Consider the following 20,956-nt stretch of genomic DNA (forward strand, 5'->3'; position numbering starts at 1 on the left):
TTGTTGCGGATCGAACGGACATTTGAGAGAAAGATGGTAGGAAGCGGGGGTTTGAATGGGTTCGCTTTGAGCCTAGCCCACGTACCTCCGCGTTTTCCCCTCTTCTGCAGCCGCGCACAGCGTCTCCTCCTCCGCTTCTCAGCCTCAGGAGTGCTGGATGGTGATTTGGTGATCTCGGCTGGGATGGTGAAGTCCGCTGGGAGGCGAAATGGAGCGTTGTTGAGCTTTAAAAGTACATTTCGGCTGTACTTCATTGTCGGGGTTTGAAAGCAGTGTGGAAAAAAAAACAAAAAAAAAAAAAAACTGTGTGGAATAATATTAAGTGCTACCAAAAACTACAAAACATTCCCGATTTTGGGAGCTCCGGGCCGTTGCAACTATGTCCGCCGCCGCCATGGCAACAAAGCCATGTCAGCTGTTCTGTCTGCTCGATAGGCAGTGCGGCCATCTAGCTCAATAGCCGAGTCCGGGGTCTTTTCTCCAGCCAGGTTTCCGTAAAGATTAAGCTGCAGCAGTTCTCGTTCTCGATGTGTTTTGTGAAGTTAGTTCCAGTCGGATCTGCAGCCGCGCACAGCGTCTCCTCCTCCGCTTCTCGGCCGCAGGAGTGCTGGATGGTGAAGTCAGCTGGGAGTTGGCGAAAAGGAGCATTGTTGATCTTTAAAAGTTAATTCCGGCTGTACTTCATTATTGGGTTTGAAAGCAGTGTGAAAAGCTGTGTGAAATAATATTAAGTGCTACCAAAAATTACAAAAAAAACATGCCAGTTTGGGGAGCTCCGGACCGCTGCAACTATGTGCGCCGCCGCCATGGCAACCTCAAATCATATATCATTATATTTATATAATCATATATATATCATCATATCAACATATATTTGATATTTTTCTGCTCCTTGCACCGAATCATGCTTATCATGCTACGCAGCATTACAAGGCTCTGCCGACTAAAACATGATGCAATTCAAGAAGAGGCATATATAGAATCGTCTTGTGGTCAACTGTCATTTAATAGACATCTGACTGATTATGTCAAGGTTTTAAAATTATAGTATTATTATTACCAGGTCATGTTATAACACAGCTGGAAATCGTGGATTTTCTGATAAAGACTAGCTAGCCTCTTTGACAGACAAAACAGCAGAAACTATGTTAGGTGCGCTCGAGCTGCGAGCTGCCGAGTAAGCTGCGAGTTGCGCTCGATTTCACTAGCCCATTTGAGCCTGTTCATTAGTATAAACAGCATCCATCCTCTCATTGCTTGTGTAAAAAAAAACGGTAGAATATTAGATTTGAGGACGAAACGATAGGGTGGGCTAAGGCAAGTTTTGGGGCTCTAGAGTCAATAATGGCGACGTTATTGAAATTTTACCATTGTGGTCGTTTTCAGTTTTGCACTTTGCAGACGGTCCCTAAGCTCGCGGATGATAGCCGACTGCTCGTAGAAGACAATGCAATTCAGTTTTGCACTTTGCAGACGGTCCCTAAGCTCGCGGCTGAAAGCCGACTGCTCGTAGAAGCCAAGCAGTTCACCGTTCGCCAAAGACGGCTCGTTTGGATGAAAACAATATTGTAGCTGGTTCTCTGGGTTACTACACTCAATTGTGTCGCAACGATGTTTCACTGATGATCTATTGAACCGCAAACTCCGAATCTGCGGAAGTTCCTCCGTTAATATGAAGCTCTCCTCTTCTCTAGTTAAAAAAAGAAATTCAGCAGCGGCGGTCATATTTCAGCAGCGGCGTACCGCTGCACTCACGACGATCGTAGGATTGTACCTGTCCGCTGACATGGTGCTGAAACGGGCTATGACCAGGGGCGGACTGGCCATCGGGAGGTTTGGGGGATTTCCCGAACGGCCGGACGATTTCAGGCCGAGCCGGCCGGCCGTAGTTCTTTTAGTTTTTTTTTATTTATTTATTTTTTTATTATAAATTAATTTTTTTTTTTTTGTTGTAAAAGATGTAAAAAAAAAAATGAAAAAGTTAAGTAAGCCGTGATTTGGGGTGGCCTGCTGCCGGATATTCTTACTTACAGCGCGAAACGGAGCTCTTGCCTGACGGTGAAACGGGGCCGATGTATTACTGTCAATTTAGAGGGGGGAGCACCCCCACAGTGTATGGGGGCAAAGCGAGCGGCCAAAGCAGCAGAGCAGCCGAACGGCCCCTCCCAACTTGGACTGCTCCGCGGTCTGTCATTTCTGATTGGCTCAGCCTGAAACACGGCCGGGTCACTTACCCGGTACTTCTCGTTGATCTCACTAAAGTTACACAGAAATACGAAAATGTCAAAAAGGAAAAAAGGTGGTGAAGAGGCAAAAGAATTGGGTGGCGCTCAGAAGTTGAGGTTGAAAAGGGAAAAAATGTTAGAGTAAGACGCAGCCAAATGTGCTAAATTAACCGACCTTTTCCGTGGAAAAGCCAAGGTTGACGGCGACGCCCCTGTCAGCGAGACCAATGGTTCGGCGGGAACAGGACACAGCAGTATAGCTATGACAGGTGCACTAGCGAGCATGTTTGGCAATATAAAAATGACTTGAACTAATTATGGAAGTACCAGAGACGTCGGAGAACAATTCATAATATTGTAATGCCCACGGAAGAGGCACTGAATGAAGTATTGATTAGAGAGCGATTTATTAGATACCACCGCTAGTAAACCATTGGAACACTCCAACACCAGTAACCACAGCAACGCACAACAAACCCCGGCCCGCCCCCATCTCCCAAACCCTGTGTATGACAATTTTTTTCCACTAAAATAATTGTATCTTGCACTATTTAGATCATTTTCAGCCTTGATTTACCTTTCTAGGCACATGCAATTTCTAATATTTTGTACATGGACAAGATTGCTTATAAAATATTTCCCAGTGATCTTCACAATATTGCACATCCCAACATTGACATGCCGTTGCAATGCACATATCCACAGATAAGGACTAGTTTTTATTATTTTACACCGTGGCAAAATTCTACGCGCGCTATTCCCGCGGTCTCATAAAAGGCCTCTCCATCCCAAAGTCCCGGGCCAAATTTTTGGGCCAGTCCATCCCTGTCTATGACGCAGGGGGAGACGCAGGAATGTCGGAGGAAAATGGGGTTAAAAAGGGTTAAAATATCTCCCCATCAAGGCCAACCGCAGAGTAGCCTACGAAAAGAATAGTGTAACTGTCATCATTAAAAGGTTTCTGTAATTTAATTATTATTTTCATATTATAAGAAATTCATTTTTGTTTATATTAGTAATTCAATAATTGTGTTCGTTATTCGGGTTTAAAATTGTATTTAAATAGTTTGTTGAATGACGTCACTTGTAAGGCTGATGTTTTAGAAGATTCTCTGTCAGTTTGAAATGCGGCATGAGAGAAGGTGAACAGCTTGTGATACGCATCGCCGAAAATAATCTAGTTTCAAAGTCCCTGTAAATAGCATGCAGCCAACGAGGTATGTTTCTTGTTGTTTCCCTGTATTTTGTTTTGCTTGTTTGGCTCTTTGTGTGCCGTGTAATTTATGATTTTATGTAAAGCTAATGCCGTGATTTCTGTTGTACTGTGTATGTTCATCTATAGTTTTCACGGTGGAGTTGGAGTAAAAGGCTACAATAAAACCCGTCAAAGGAAACCATTGGTGTCTACCGAATGCTATTAGAGGGAATTACAGTGAAAACTCGGACTGTTCATCGACGCGAGTGGCAGTTCAACGAAGGAGCGCAAGAAAAGGATCGGCCTGTTAAGGTTTGGCTGGACCGTTAAGGCACACGGAGCCGCGATCAACGGACATCTCTAACTGACAGATGAGTGACCGTTAAGGCACACGGAGCCGCGATCAACGGACATCTCTAACTGACAGATGAGCGACCGTTAAGGCACACGGAGCCGCGATCAACGGACATCTCTAACTGACAGATGAGTGACAAGCACGCGCTGTTCACATGCGCAGAGGAAAGAAGAGATACGCAGTTCATAAAGAGCTAAATCTTCAATGCAAAGGCAAAAAATAACTTTGACACCAAGCTAAGAGTGATCTAAGAAAATTAAGGCTTTTGTATAGGATTTGGTTATTATTTACTGTGAATAAGAGCTGTGTTAAGTGAATGTTTTTTCTTATGCTGTATGGAAGCATTTAAGTGCCAAAGTTAAAGGGCAACTACAGTTCTCATTGAACTTTTGTGTTTCAACTTAGAGTGTGTTGTAGCTACATCAAAGTTTTATTCTGCATTTGATGCTTTGGGTAATTTATAGAGGTTTACAAATTGTTTGCATTTAAGGGTGACCTCCAAAGTTATTTGATTTATTTCAAGATATACACAACTAAAGTGATGTTTACATTCACGCTTTATTTTCAAAAGTGAGTCAACTTAAATAAGTGATTTAAACAATGACAGAGCCAAGTGAGTCCACAGTTCATAGCTTAGACTCCCAAGATAAACCTGAAGTAGGCCTTCCTGAAGCCCAGCATGATGAAGCGCCAAAGCTAAGACAAAGATCTCTCACAGAAAAAGGCAAAGAAATGCGAGAAGAAAAATGTAAAGGGCTTCAACAAAAATTTAACTACACTTATGATAAATGGAAAACACAAGCAAAATTAGCCAATAAGTCATTGTCACAATTAAAGGACCGTCTATCTGAAGAGTTGCTCAAGGATATCATTGGGGATATCGCAGGTCTTTCAGCAGATGTCCAGCTAATTTATGATGAGCTGCGCAATGTCTCAACTCCGGATCAAGACACGCGCAGAAAAGTGGATCTGTGTGTAGAGATCTCCAACTTTATTGTAAGCAAAGCCTCAAGCCGACTCGATGGAGAAGCCAAGGAAGCAGAAGAAGTCAAATGGCCAGAAGCAGGCTCTCTCTTTGGCACAAGCTCCTCTAAGTCAGGTTCTTTCACCACTGAGTTAAAAGTTCCCTCAATCAACTCCTCCAGGTCCTCTATAAAACGCCAAGAAGCTGCCGCAGAGGCTGCCGCAAGCGAAGCTGTTCTGAAAGTGTTAGAACAACAAGAAAAGGAACAGCAGGAAATACAGCGTCTAGAAGCAGAAGTTAAATGGAAGATATCTGATGAACAGGCAGCAATTGTTAAGCGCAGCTTAGAGCGAGAGGCAGAGGAAGTAAAAATCAAAGCTCAGCTAGAAGAGGAGCATGGAGCTCTTCTAAGAGCTCTGGAAGAAAAGAGGAGAAAAGTGCAGAAGTTGGAGGCAGTCAAGAATCTCAATGCAGCAAGAGCCAGAATGCAGGTGTATGATCAACCAAGGGCCCCAGAAGAAGAGCAGACAACCCAGTTATTCCACCTTCAAATCGTCTGTCCATGCAAAAGTCTCCCATACAAAGTGCGAGTACCGGCTCAAATGAAAGTACAGCAGAGCTTGTCAAGGTGCTAGCAGATGCTCTGAGCGCTAACAGAGTTCCCATCCCTGAACCTTCAATATTCAGCGGAGATCCACTGAAGTACAACGACTGGAAACTTTCATTTCAAACACTTATTGGCCACAAGAACATTGAAGATAAGGAGAAAATATACTACCTCCGTCAGTAAGTGGACTAGCTAAGAAAGCAATCGATGGCTATTTCCTACTTGGAACTGAGTCGGCCTACGCTAGTGCATGGAAGATTCTGGAAGAGTGATATGGAAACCCATTCACAGTTGCAAAGGCTTACAGAGACAAGCTACAAGCATGGCCCAAGATAGGGTCTAAAGACAACTTTGAACTCTTTGTAGATTTTCTACGCAGTTGCGAGGCTGCCATATAAAAGCACTGGAAATATTGAATGACTGTAATGAAAACAGGAGAATTCTGTCAAAGTTACCGGATTGGTTAATAGCAGGATGGAACCGGAAGGTTGTTGATGAAGAAGAGGATAAAAACCAATTCCCTTCATTCAGCCAGTTCGTAAAATTTCTGACAAGGGAAGTAAAAATCGCCTGTAACCCTGTTACTTCACTGCAGTCACTGAAACAAGCTGAGCCTGAAAAGTCCCAAAGACAACACGGTGTCGGAGCAAAGACACTGACCACAAGTTCCAATGAAGGGTTTGTCATCATGATGTGTCTTTTCTGTAACGGACATACTTTGCACAAATGCAGGAACTTCAGGGATAAACCAATTTCAGATCGAATCACATTTATTCAAGCTGAAAAACTGTGCTTTGGTTGTCTGAAGTTCGGTCACCACTCAAAGAGCTGCAACAGTAGGAGTGTTTGCGACGTGTGCTCCAAGCGACATCCAACCTGTCTGCATGAGGAGCGATCTAAAGAGCAACAAACACAACCACGTACAGAAAGAAATCCAAGTAAAGAAAAGCCCAAACCAAGTCAAGAGAGGAACAATGAATGTACTCAATCAACACAACACCAAGGGGTATTCACAGCTGCTACTGCCAACAGAGTGCTATTTCATGAACCGAACATGCAAACAGCGGCAATAATTCCTGTTTGGCTTTCAGCAACAACTCAACCAGCACGAGAAATCCTTGTATATGCTCTGTTGGATTCGCAAAGCGACAAAACCTTCGCCTTGAGTGAAGTAGTGAAAGCCTTGGAAGTAACCAAAGAACAAGTAAATCTGAGGCTTTCTACAATGAGCTCAAAAACAACAGTAGTAAGCTCTCAAAAAGTGAACAACCTCCAAGTTCGAGGGTTTTTCTCTGGTAAGAAGATTGCCCTACCACCAGTCTACACCCGGGAATTTATTCCAGCCAACAGAACTCACATACCAACTGATGAAACCGCCAAGTCCTGGTCCCATTTAGAGCACCTTCAAGGAGAGATTGCACCTCTGCAAGACTGTGAAGTAGGTTTGCTCATTGGGTACAACTGCTCACAAGCCTTACTTCCAAGGGAAGTTGTTCCTGGCAAGGATAACCATCCTTACGCACAGCGTACAGACCTTGGATGGAGCATTATTGGCCACGGGAATCTCTATGTGGACTACGGTGACAACATTGGAGTGAGCCATCACATAATAGTGAGAGAAGTAACACCAACTTTGGAGCCCTCGGTCAACCTCCGAACTGAAGTGCATTATGTGAGCCGTACCAAAGTCAAGGAAATTTCTCCTTCAGACATCATCAGAGTCTTAGAAACAGATTTCTCAGAGAGAACACAAGAAGATGATCCTGTCTCCCAAGAAGATCTCAAATTTCTGTTGAAGTTGAGCAAAACCATCACACAGAATGACACTGGTCATTATGAGATGCCATTGCCGTTCAAGGTAGAACGTCCAAAGTTGCTAAACAACAAGTCATGTGCAGTCCACAGACGTAATTGTCTTGAGAGGAGACTGAAGAAAGATCCTAAGTACTGCAAAGACTATGTTAACTTCATGGATGATGTCAATTCACTTGGTGATGCAGAGAAGGTACCTTTGGAAGAAATAGACAGTGATCAGGCCTGGTATATCCCACATCATGGGGTCTATCATCTGCATAAACCTGGAAAAATATGTGTAGTATTTGACTGCTCTGCTAAGTTTCAAGACACCTCTCTGAACGACCACCTTCTTACCGGGCCTGACTAGACCAACACCCTGGTAGGTGTCCTGTGCCGCTTTCGGAAGGGTTCGATTGCCGTCATGTGCGACATCGAAAGGATGTTCCACCAGTTTCATGTGAAGAAGGAAGACCAAGATTATTTAAGATTCCTATGGTGGGAGAATGGCAACCTTGAAAATATACCATAAGTTTACAGGATGAAAGTACACTTGTTTGGAGCAGCATCGTCTCCTGGTTGCGCCAACTTTGGCTTGAAACATCTGGCAGCACAAGGGAAAGGGCAATTCAGTGAAGAGGCCGTACGCTTTATTCAAAGAAATTTCTATGTCGACGATGGTCTGATGAGTGTTCAAACTGAAAAGGAAGCCATTCAACTTGTGAAAGAATCAAGAGAACTTTGCCACACAGGCAAGTTGAGACTCCACACATTTGTTTCCAACAGTGAGAATGTGTTGTCAACCATCCCAGAAGAGGAATGCACCACAGTCAAAGATCAAGACATGGCCTTGAGTCTACCTCATATGGAAAGAGCTCTTGGCGTGGAGTGGTGTATCACCTCCGATTCTTTTAAATTCAGAGTGGACATAAAACCTAAGCCACTCACAAGAAGGGGTGTGCTTTCTATGGTAACTTCTGTTTACGATCCCTTGGGATTCATCTCACCTTTTGTCCTCTTTGGGAAACAAGTTCTCCAGCAGATGTGCAGAGAGAAGATAAGCTGGGATGATGAAATTCCTGAAAACTTAAGACCTCAGTGGGAATCGTGGATCAGAAACTTACCTCATCTAGCTGAAATGCAAATCAAAAGATGCTTCTTACCTTCAAGTTTCGGCAATGTCAAAAGGTATGAGCTTCACCATTTTGCCGATGCGAGTTTCTCCGGATACGGTGTATGCACCTACCTGAGAGCCATCAGCGAATCCGACGACGTCCATTGCTGTCTGGTAATGGGAAAGGCGAGAGTTACGCCTACCAGCGTCACAACTATACCACGACTAGAACTCACAGCAGCAGTTGTTTCAGTTCGAACCAGCGACATGCTTCGAAATGAACTTGAAATCCAAGATCTGCAGTTCTTTTGGACCGATTCCACAGTTGTCCTGGGCTACATCAGTAATGATGCAAAAAGGTTCCAAGTGTTTGTAGCGAATCGCGTACAGAGGATTAAGGCAAGCACAAAACCTGAACAATGGGCTTATGTAGCTTCTGAAGACAACCCGGCCGATCACGCCTCTCGAGGTTTGACAGCTGAGCAGCTGAAGACTTCAAACTGGTTCACCGGACCAAAGTTTCTTTGGCAACTCAAACTTCCTAACAGAGAATGCAAGGTAGAAGAGATAAAGGAAGACGATCCTGAACTTCGCAAGGCTCTAGTGTGTAACACTCAGACAAAAGAAGACAGATCATTATTGGATCGCCTACAGAAGTTCTCTGATTGGAAAAGAGCAGTAAGAGCAGTTGCCAGATTGAAGCGGAAAGTCAAGGAACACAAAGGTCTGAAGCAAAGAACGAACGAAAGCACAAGCCTAGAAGAAAGGGAAGAAGCAGAACAAACAATCGTCAAACTAGTTCAAGAACAAGCATTCTCAGATGAGATAAAGCGCTTGGAAGCAAAGGGAGAAGTTCTCATGTCCAAAGACAGTAAGCTGTACAAGTTGAGTCCATTCTTGGATGCAGAAGGTATTCTAAGGGTGGGAGGACGTCTCAGTCAAGCCACGTTACATCCACACGTGAAGCATCCGGCTATACTCCCTAGTAAAGGTCACATATCAGCTTTACTCATCAAGCACTTTCATGAGAAGGTTTATCATCAAGGACGTGGAATGACGATAAACGAACTGCGAGCTAATGGATGGTGGATCATTGGATGTTCCAGTGCAGTCTCATCACACCTATTCAGATGTGTTAAGTGCAGAAAGTACAGAAGGCGTACTGAAGAACAGAAAATGGGTGACTTACCACAGGATAGGATGGAGGCAGCACCACCTTTCACTTACTCCGGCATAGACTGTTTTGGACCGATCTATGTTAAGGAAGGACGTAAAGAGCTCAAAAGGTATGGTCTTTTACTCACCTGTCTAGAGCTATACACATAGAGGTCATTGATGACATGACGACTGACGCATTCATTAATGCACTAAGAGCATTCATTGCCATCAGAGGGAATGTTCGCCAGCTAAGATGTGACCAAGGAACCAATTTTGTCGGTGCAAGAAGAGAGTTTGCAGGACTCGTGAAAGGAATGGACACAGAAAAGGTCAAGGATCTAGGGTGTGAATTTCTTATGAATCCCCCAGCAGCAAGTCATATGGGTGGCGCCTGGGAGAGGCAAATAAGAAGTGTAAGAAGTGTAAGACAGTTATTCTCGACCAGTCGTCAAAAAGGCCTGATAGCGCCTCCCTAAGGACCTTCCTGTATGAGGTTATGGCCATCATTAACAGCAGACCTCTTACTACTGAACATTTGAATGACCCATCCGGACCCGAACCTTTAACCCCAAACCATATCCTTACCATGAAGCCAACTGTTATTCTACCCCCACCCTGACAATTTATCAAAGAAGATCTTTATCTTCAGAAGAGGTGGCGTCGAGTCCAGTATTTGGCCAATGAGTTTTGGGTTCGTTGGAAGAAAGAATACCTATTGAGCTTGCAACCAAGACAAAAATGGCAAAAGAAGAGAAGAGACTCAAAGGTCAACGACATTGTCCTTCTACAAGATGATCTGGCACCACGCAGTGAGTGGAAGTTAGCCCGTGTCACAGAAGTCTATCCAGGGTTAGACAGTAAAGTCAGAAAGCTAAGATTGTTGGTTAGCAACACCACATTTGACAAAAAGGGGAAACCCAGTTAAAACTGTGTTTCTTGAGAGACCAATACAAGGTTGTTACTCTGCTTGAGGCATTCTAGAGTGTTAATGTTTGCTTGACATTTCATGAGGAAGGGTTGACATGCTGTTAATTTTAAAACCAGAACTATTTCATTTGCATATTAAAGTTTGACAAAAATATTTAGTTTAGAGAAATCCCACATTACTGGTTTGTGTGATTTGGTGGGAGTGTAACTGTCATCATTAAAAGGTTTCTGCAATTTAATTATTATTTTCATATTATAAGAAATTCATTTTTGTTTATATTAGTAATTCAATAATTGTGTTCGTTATTCAGGTTTAAAATTGTATTTAAATAGTTTGTTGAATGACGTCACTTGTAAGGCTGATGTTTTAGAAGATTCTCTGTCAGTTTGAAATGCGGCATGAGAGAAGGTGAACAGCTTGTGATACGCATCGCCGAAAATAATCTAGTTTCAAAGTCCCTGTAAATAGCATGCAGCCAACGAGGTATGTTTCTTGTTGTTTTCCTGTATTTTGTTTTGCTTGTTTGGCTCTTTGTGTGCCGTGTAATTTATGATTTTATTTAAAGCTAATGCCGTGATTTCTGTTGTACTGTGTATGTAGGCCTATTCATCTATAGTTTTCACGGTGGAGTTGGAGTAAAAGGCTACAATAAAACCCGTCAAAGGAAACCATTGGTGTCTACCGAATGCTATTAGAGAGAATTACATTAGTTAAAAAAAGAAATTCAGCAGCGGCGGTCATATTTCAGCAGCGGCGTACCGCTGCACTCACGACGATCGTAGGATTGTACCTGTCCGCTGACATGGTGCTGAAACGGGCTATGACGCAGGGGGAGACGCAGGAATGTCGGAGGAAAATGGGGTTAAAAAGGGTTAAAATATCTCCCCATCAAGGCCAACCGCAGAGTAGCCTACGAAAAGAATAGATTGCAATAATATGAATGCTAAAGATATTAAAACACAATTGATTAAGCCTAGGCCGACATATATATCAGTCCTAATCCTGAGCTCACGATCGGGAGGTGGAAGTTGAGCTTTAGATGCCTTCACAAGTCCAGCGGAGGGCTCCAGTTTCGCCGGCCAAGTCATGCGCTATGATATGTGTGGCAGCTATGTTGCACAACATTGCAGCTAAGGCTGGGGTAGCTTTGGTTGAACCGGAGGACATTGAGGACGATGACGACGAGGAAGATCGGTGTGAGGACGGCCTCCCTCATAACTACGCGGCTGGTTTTCATGCACGTCGAAGAGGGATTGAGACTTTTTTTGAACCCCCTCCACCCTCCCACATGTCACTAAACATTCCCGTCAACGTGACCAATCCCCACCATATCCCAGCCTTTTGCCTGCTCCTTTGCATTTTTTTTTTATATTTTTATAATTAATATTTTTGTTTTATTTTTTTAATTATTTTTTTTTACATTATTTTAGGCTACGTTTTATGAGTAGCCTGTCAGTCTGCACAAATCCCCCCCACTTTCTCTCACACATTTTAAGTGCCCTGCCTGCTCAAACATCTCTATGACTGTCTCTCTCAAACTAAGAACATAATGGCCCACATTAGGCTCAGACGCACGAGATACACCATTACCAATGTGTTATAATAAAACGCATCCAATACTAGGAATGTCCGCTGGTTACGCCACTGAGGCTATAGTAGGCTAACGAGGCTCTTAGCGCCATAAGAGTACCCTGGAGTACTCGTTAGCTACTCGTGACTCGGGAGCGTTTTTAAGACGTTCGTTACCAAAGATGCTTTCGGGAAACGGTGTGAAAACTGTACGATGCTCGTACGACCCACTCTGCGATCCACTTTTGCCGCTTTTCCACTGCAGGGTGCGGAACGGATCGGATCGCAAAGGTGCGGTAGGGAGGGGGCGGTAAAGCCCAGCTCAGTTTCGAGGTTGCGTTTCCACTGCCGACAGTACCCTTTGTGGTAGGCCGGATGTCGATCGCCGCGGCAGCTACGTAAACATCGTAAACAACGTCTTCCTCCCCAAGAATGCAGACGAACGTCTCCACCTCCTTGTTCGCCCAAGCAAGCTTTTTACGCGACATGTTAATTGTAAAGAATAATACCTCGAGGCTACTGTTTGTTTGTTTTTATCCCATCGTCACCCGGAAGTGACGATTCTGTCGACCAATCAACGGAGGGGGGGTGTAGCTAGAATTTCACGGGACCCTTTCAGGCGTCTGGTCTCGTTTTGGGTCCCGCAACGGAGGACTCCCGAGAATGGGGCCGGAACGGGTACGGCAAAGTCCGGGTCACGCCCACTTTTGGCGGTGGAAACGCGACCCGACCCGCACCTTTGCGATCCGATCCGTTCCGCACCCTGCAGTGGAAACGCGCCATGAGGCTAAAGATGCTTTCGGGAAACGGGGCCCAGCTCAGTTCCGAGGTCGCGTTTCCACCGCCGACAGTACCCTTTAAGGTAGGCCGGATGTCGATCACCGCGGCAGCTACGTAGACATCGTAAACAACGTCTTCCTCCCCAAGAATGCAGAGGAACGTCTCCACCTCCTTGTTCGCCCAAGTAAGCGTTTTACGCGACATGGTAATTAAAGAATAATACCTCGAGGCTACTGTTTGTTTGTTTTTATCCCCACGTCGCCCGGGAGTGTTGATTCTGTCGACCAATCAACGGAGGGGGTGTGTAGCTAGAATTTCCCGGGACCCTTTCCCATTAGATCGACATGCCACTATATGCCGACGGTTCAATGTTACGAAAACGGAACCCATTGTTCCGAAGGGCCGTTTGTTCGATAAGTCAAACCAGAGGCGCATTAGGCCGACGGTTCAATATGCCGAATAAGATAAAGAGTTTTATACCTCTCTCTCTCTCTCTCTCTCTCTCTCTCTCTCTCTCTCTCTCTCTCTCTCTCTCTCTCTCTCTCTCTCTCTCTCTCTCTCTCTCTCGTCACTTTGCTCTCCGTCTCCAATATTCATCGTGAACGTGATAGGCTTAAGGTTGTACTTTGTTGCTTAGTGTGTCCAATTGGTTTAGGCTTAAGGCATAGCCTACATAATATGGTATAGGCTACTAATAATATATGGAGTTACTGGGTCACATGACATTGATGCCATATTTATTTTTCAAATATTTAAGTATGAATTGCATTAGCAATCAAATATGTGTGATAGGCCTACCTGAACAATTTAGTAAAACATTTCAATCATAATTTCCACTAATACAAGCAAGTCAGCACGAACGTGCATATTTTTTTTTCTGTTCACATAACATCTTTCCAACTTGATTGTACTTATCTCCATGTGACATAGCTGCAAATTGATATTTATTTTCTCGTACTTTTTGTTTGTTTTGCAACCACTATTCAATTGCCTTGTCCAAAACAGAAACTGCATCACGTATTCTAGGGTCATTCCTTTCAACTGTGCTACACGTATATGCCTTATTGTTTATCAATTGGTATTTATGATGTGACAATGGTTAAATGGAACAATCACTGGTAGTATCCGTAAAACAATAGGTATATTAGGAACTTCGTAGAAATTCTTCATCAGAAAAGTATAAACACAGAAACATCCTCACTGTAGGCCTACCAACAGCGTTACATTGTTGCTTCTTTTTCGTCCGACAAATGTAATAATTGTAAGTCGTTCTGGATAAAAGCATCTGCTTAAGGCCCTAAATGTAATCTAGATGCAAACATAGTCTCCAGATAATGAACAGAATGTCATTATCTGGAGATTCATTAGTGAATTGGCCCCAGGTTTCTAGAGTGCATGCAGACCCACTGATCAGAGGAAATACAGTGCAGCGGTAGACAACAGCAGAAGGATGAAGCTTGATCCAATGCTATTGCTGGAATTTCAAAAGTTACACAAATCGCCTTTGCAGCAACCGGTCCCTGGCAGGACACAGACAGGACTGAATTGACATCCCTTGATCAAGGTATCCCCTGCAAAACAAGATAGAATTATTCATATTTTTTATACTGGCCATTTCAGTATCCGTATGGTAATACAGTAATGTTACAACTTATGATCTTAAGAACACAAATCAGGTGTATTATAAATACTTCTAGGGTCGCCTCAGAATTTTTTTTTTAAAGAAAAAATAAAAGTTACCTAGGCCAGTGGTGAAACAGCGATCCATGGATGAGTGACATTCAACGGTGTTAAAGCAGGAGAGGTAGTCTCCGGAGATACACTTGAAGCATCTTAATCCCCCAACTACACAGAAACACATTGTCAATACATCCCCGTAGAGGCAGGGGTGAAAGCTCCCCTCCCCCCACAGAACGGATTAAACCAACAACATAAAAGTGAGTTTGTTTTGTCAAGGACATAAAAAAGGTGTTCTTACCGGTTGATATTGTCAAAGAAAGAATGAAGAAATTGCCAACGTAGCCCATCGTGGAAGCAGATGATAAATGAGAGAGCTAGTGGAAGACTTTTATCCAAGGTGTGGTAAACGCCCTTCTCTATTTCTTTAAAAACGAAACTTAAAAAAAGGGATAGGCCTACTTGATACGGTTTGACTCGAAGCCCTTGTAAAAAAATGCCTTTCACCAGATTAATATTTAGTATCGACGCGCAACCAAGCTTTCCTGTGATATGGGATAAGTTGGACTTCAGGGCTTTTTTCCCAAACCTAATCAAGTAGGCCTAGTTATGTGCCGAAACCTGACCAGAAAATAAAACAACAGAAAAGAACAAGTCACCCCGGTCACCTGGGTGCTCGTCGTCTTTGATCCATTCATCGACAACGATGCATCCCTATTTGCTTTGTTGCTCTGTGTTCTTCGTCACCTGACTTCCTCCAGCCTTTCTGCCGGAGTTCTGCCAATGTTGATGACGCCCTATCAAAAAAATGTATATTATTGGATCTGGAAATCAATATCCTCTATCAAACGATTATTATTATTTTGATGCTGTATTATAAAGTCACGGCCGTTTTTTTAAACGCCTCTCCCAGCGTTTTTTTCTACCATACGGAGCGTTGAAAAAAGTTCAACTTTCAGGAAGAAAACGGCCGACGTCAGGCGTCTTTTTGACAACTGACCAATCACAAGCGGAACATTGACAGTTCGTCAGGAAGGAAACTCTCAACTGTCAAAACAAGAAACATTGGCACAGTGGCACAAAAAGTGGGTATGCACTATATGCGGCGCATAGGGGCGCCGCACCAGAGGGGGCGCCAAAGCGATGGAAGTAAAAAAAATTAAGTCGTCATTTTCTGTTTTTAACAGCGTTTGTGTACATGATATGATGATCAATAACAAAGGAACGTCACTGATAAGGCGCCCCCCCCCCGCTCCTTCGCGTCCCTCCCCCCCTCCTCCGCCCACGGCGCTCCAGTTGGCTCCCCCTCGACCACGCCCTGGAGGCGAGGGACAGAGTGTCTTCATTTGAACCGTATTGTCATCTGATGACACGTACCTCAATATGGAGAGGCAGAGAAGAAAGCCCTCAGGGTCACAACATAGAAAAAGAAAGATTGGGAAGGAGAAAGGGTGCTCAGGGATGAAAGAAAGCTTTTCAAAGTGTTTGAAAGACAGTCGTTTTTATGTCAGTGTATCAAGAGGAGGCTTGTAAATATTCAGGTTAGCTAAATCTACTAGTAAAACAACAGGTTACTGTTGTCTTGCAACTGTGTACTGAGGCCTGTTTCAGGTAGCTGGTTCAACATACTCTGAGTTTAATCCTGCGCTCTGAGTTGGTTGACTCAGAGTTCAGGGTTGAAAAGCAACTCTGGGTTTTCGGTTTCAGAACAGGTGATCAGCGTTGGGTTAATCAACTCTGAGTATGTTCACTCTGGGTTGAGGGCGTGCCTGTTGACTATGAAGAGCCATCATCAATGGATCTCTGATAACATGAACAAACATGGACCAAAAGCGTAGATCCACTTACTTTTCCCCCACGGAATTGGAAATTCTAATGAACGTGTATGCCGAGCAGTTACCCATTTTAACAAAAAAAAGCAATACCGCCGCAGCAGCGAGAGCGCGAGAGAGAGCTTGGCAGGAAATAGCTGAACAAGTCAATGCGTGAGTCAAATAAATTAGTAAAATAAAATAAAATAAGAGGAAAGTTTAATATCTTCCACTTATTCAATATGTAAATTGTGTGTGTGTGTGTGTGTGTGTGTGTGTGTGTGTGTGTGTGTGTGTGTGTGTGTGTGTGTGTGTGTGTGTGTGTGTGTGTGTGTGTGTGTGTGTGTGTGTCAATTTACGCAACCCCGAGTTGCCCCACGAGGACTTGGCAGCAAATGAAGTACAAAAATATAGTTTAAACAGGTAAACTAATGTTTAATTGAAATCAAATCAATTGTGCTGTTTTGCCTGCTCTACCTAATTTAACAGCTATGTTCAACATGTATTATATATTTGTATACTATATTTAAGCAGTAAATGTAAGTAGTAGGCCTACATTTCCCAGCCACCCCAACACTGCCAATATTTAATAGGATTTAGATATATTAGAAGGCTACACCTAGGCAAAATGCATTATAAATATATATGTGTCTTCAAAATAGCGCTTACTGAATATTAGGGTAACATTTTCCTCCATGTTAGCAAATCGAAAAAATGCAGAGGCCCGGCAGACTGGAGGGGGTCCACCACCTGCAGCCCTCACAGAGGCTGAGGAGATGGCCCTCAGCCAACAGAGTATGCGTCCTGTGGCTGAGGGCATCCCTGGGGGGAGCTCCTCTGATCCCCCCCACCCCCCAGGATAGAAGTGCCTTTACAGTATAAGAGGTTGGTTATTCAAAATAATTAAATATGTACACGCAACCCAGCGCGTTGCAAATTAGATGGGGCAATATTCTGGCTCAAGTAATAATTGCACTGTCTAATCATCTTCTTCCAGTTACTGATGGCGTCATCGCCCTACTTGAACCAGATGCCCTCACCAACCTCCATGCAATTGTAACCATTCAAAAGATGCAAAAGGATGCTTTGGAGATCCAAATTTTGGAACATAAGTTATAGGTGGGTGAGGTGCAAACTGGGATAGGCTACTGTTCCCTGCTCTAAAAACATACCCAATATAAATGACTTTTTTTTTTTTGTGCTTTCAGGAAATAAAAAAATCCTCATAATAAGTAGATTGTCTTTATTAGAACACGGGCTGTGGTGGGACAAGTTATTTTGTTGAACAGTTTACTCAAAGGGTTTTACTTCAGTGAACAATGCAGACGATTATGCTGAGCATGTGCATGTAGAGAAGAACAGCATCTGGTTAAAAGCAGTACCAGGGTCTTTTCTGCCTTGCATTCTTAAAATGAGTTTCTTGACTTGCAGCAGTTATAGGTCCGTGGTTAGTCAGCTACTCTGATCATGGGAAAGCCACAACGTTGAAGTGACTGTAGTACAGATCGGGTGGGATGCACGGGGCGGATCATTCTGCACATGCGTTAATTGCGATAAAAAATAAAAAAATAAACTTAAAGCATGCCCCCGGTGCGTTTGACAGTTAACATGGGGGCTGAGAAGGTGGTCTAAATAAATGATAGATTGCGCTGAAAAACGATAGTGCTCGTGAAGAAAATTATCAGGAAAATAAAGTATATCCAACCGGGGTCTTAATAATCGTTCCTCACGGAGATTCCTTCTGAGGATCGCAGCCTCTACGTCCACAGGCTCTCGTAGAAAAGGACATGCCATTTCTAACACTTCCTTCTGTCGGAGAGCTGCCTTCAGCCTTATAGCCTATTAAACTCAGAGTAGGTCTAACCACCTCCCGAGCAGGTTAGGTCCACGCAGTGGCGGAGCCACATGGTGGCCAGGGGTGGCCGTGGCCACCATTGGTCAAACTTCGGCCACCCCGCTGGCCACCCCTACGACCGGGCCAAAAAAAATTAAAAAATATCGAAACGCTATTTTCGCATAGCTGTCGTTCCCTTAAGGACGCATTTTACTGCAACACAAAACGGGAGCTTCCAATGCGAGTAGAGTTTACTTCTTTGTGAACCTGCTACCTGAAACGGAAAACCCAGAGTTTCCACTAACTCAGAGCGAACAAACTCGGGGTTGCCTAAAAACCAGCTACCTGAAACAGGGCTCTGGGCCGCTTGTATCTCTAGAATTGGTACGCGAATGAATTGCTCCTTGTATGAGCCAGACTCCTCCCTAGACTCTTCTCATGAGAAGGACGCCTCTCTAGTCGCCAAGGACATAAGTGGCCTGTTAGTATAACCACCTCCCGAGCAGGTTAGGTCCACGCAGTGGCGGAGCCACGTGGTGGCCAGGGGTGGCCGTGGCCACCATTGGTCAAACTTCGGCCACCCCGCTGGCCACCCCTACGACCGGGCCAAAAAAAAATAAAAAATATCGAAACGCTATTTTCGCATAGCTGTCGTTCCATTAAGGACGCATTTTACTGCAACACAAAACGGGAGCTTCCAATGCGAGTAGAGTTTACTTCTTTATGATTGAATTACCAGCAGCCACAGATGCAACATTAGTAGTTGATATTATATGCCGTTTGGGTCCATTCCTATCTGAACACACTTCCGGTTGGGGAGGGTGGGGGTGGAGGGGGGATCCCTATTCACAGGGGCCACTTCCTGTTTATGTTTTATGACGGGTCGTAAACATAGTATAAAAAGGGGGCGACGGCTGCTGTAGGGTCCCCGCATTCATCAAGTTGTCTGCAGTATTCTTTTCAATCAACATGGACTGCTCATCAGAAGAAACCCATAGATCAGATAGTCCTTATTGGTTGTATAGGGGCCCTCGTACCCCGTCGCCATTGTCTTCCCCCGCCATGGACGACTCTGTGTCGAGCAATGAGGACATTGAAAACCAGATGCCTGATGGTATGTCCGTCTTTAGTACGCCTGTGTCTAACTATGTCGATAGTTGTGGAGATGCGGTACTGCTTAATGCTCCACTCAAAAGAACGAGGCCTGTTTTAGGCTTGAGAGACCGGAGTGCCGGGGATTCATTCACCCACGTTGGTGAATACGGCTTGGGGTATGTAATATCATGGGTCGATGGCTGTGTTATTTTGAAAGTTAAAGATTGTGCTACAGAGTGGCGGATGAACGTTCACGAGTGGAATTTTTTCTTGGAGAATTTATGCCCCATGCTAGACGGCGGCGAGGGTACATGGCATGGGGGACCCCATGAATACCGTTGGACCTTTCAGTATGAACCGAGGATTCAACATCGTTTGGCATGCACCTTTCAGTATGAATCGAGGATTCATCGCATGGATGCAAACTATCATACGAAGAGCCCACAGGATTTCATTTTTTTCATACGCGGTGTTGATACAGACGAGCTACCACAGTGCTATGATATGCATTGCATCGGTAGCTCTCCTCTACGCACCAGTGTTTTAGAAGCTGCTGATTATTTTGATAATGTCTTTTTCATGCAGTGGGCTGATCTGTCTGCACTACGTGGAATTTTTGCAGAGATTGATTCTTTGGCTAAGACGAATGAAGAACCATGGAGCACAACTGATGATGAATGCCGAATGTGCCTGTTTGAGTCGTCTGGGTTTGATGATGGGGTACATGGTGTGTTTGAGTATGTTTAGGGTTATGCTAGCATTAGAAAATGTCCGCAATGTATAAGAAGGTGGAGGGTACATACTAGTAGTATTAAGGGTGTTTTATTTTCCTTTTTTTTAAATGTGTTTTTGATAGGCTATACCTTATTTTAATATGTGGGTGTTGTGTGTGTTTTTTATTTTCATATTCTAATGGTATATTTTTGATACGCTATGCAGCACAGGTCAATGATGAACATGTTCAAGGTGGGGGTGTGGCTATGGAGACTGCTGATTTAAAGGCTGTGCAACCCGGACCCCACTGGCTTCAAGAGTATGCCGTCTATCTGACCGGATTGAATCTGACCTTCCTACACGTCGGAGAGGACAGTGAGCTGGAGGTGGACACTGCTATGAGAGACGACGGATGGCCTGTATCAACACAGATCCGTTTAAACCCTGCATCGCTGGCTGTTCTGCGATTTACCACGGGGGTCTGTGTGGTGGCCATCATCAGCCATCAGAAGCAAGCGGACTGCTGGGGATGCCAGTGTGATTGCCCAAGTCAACGACGCCATTCATGCCTGCAGGGAGCGACACATCATCACTACGAATCCCACTACCATGACATTTGTGTCATCCTGGACAGACATCCCTTCCTGTTACTTTTAGAAACTGTTCTAAAGAAGACTACAGGGTTGACTGTGTCCCCCGGAAAAATCTATGGTGTGGTCGAATCTTATCTATGTGATTTAATATGCAATACCTATAATACAGAAAAACTGGATTCATTGACCACCGAAGGAGTGTCCGATGAACATCTGCTTCTGATACATGAAGCCATACAAATGTGGCGCCCTACATTGTCATTTTGCAAACCAAAGCCTGGTGGTGGTGGGTGGCGTTTATAATGGGGGTGTTGTTTTCTTATGCGTATGATGCGGATAGCAAGATTGTATCGGATAGACTATCCGTTTTGATGTATGCTGCCATAGAAAATGATACATATGTCCAGCATAATGCCTATATCAAATGTACGTATAAGGGTTGGAATGATCTGGTCATGAAATTCTTGTGTGATAAACCTACTGATCAAATGTTAGCTGAAGTATTTACCCATTTCCCCGATGGTGACTGTTTTACCGTCGGAC

At 44.0% G+C, this 20,956-nt stretch overlaps 1 long non-coding RNA gene across 1 annotated transcript; it reads right to left on the bottom strand.

Moving 5' to 3' along the window:
* Nucleotides 1–13,619: 13,619 nt before the first annotated feature.
* Nucleotides 13,620–14,889, bottom strand: LOC115560943 (uncharacterized). The gene is made up of 3 exons (XR_003979862.1): nucleotides 14,668–14,889; nucleotides 14,430–14,534; nucleotides 13,620–14,260 (listed from the first exon to the last, which is right to left on the bottom strand). It is a non-coding gene; the product is annotated as an uncharacterized LOC115560943 (long non-coding RNA).
* Nucleotides 14,890–20,956: the final 6,067 nt, after the last annotated feature.

This window comes from Gadus morhua, chromosome 16 (assembly GCF_902167405.1).
Source record: "Gadus morhua chromosome 16, gadMor3.0, whole genome shotgun sequence".
Classification (NCBI taxonomy): domain Eukaryota; kingdom Metazoa; phylum Chordata; class Actinopteri; order Gadiformes; family Gadidae; genus Gadus; species Gadus morhua.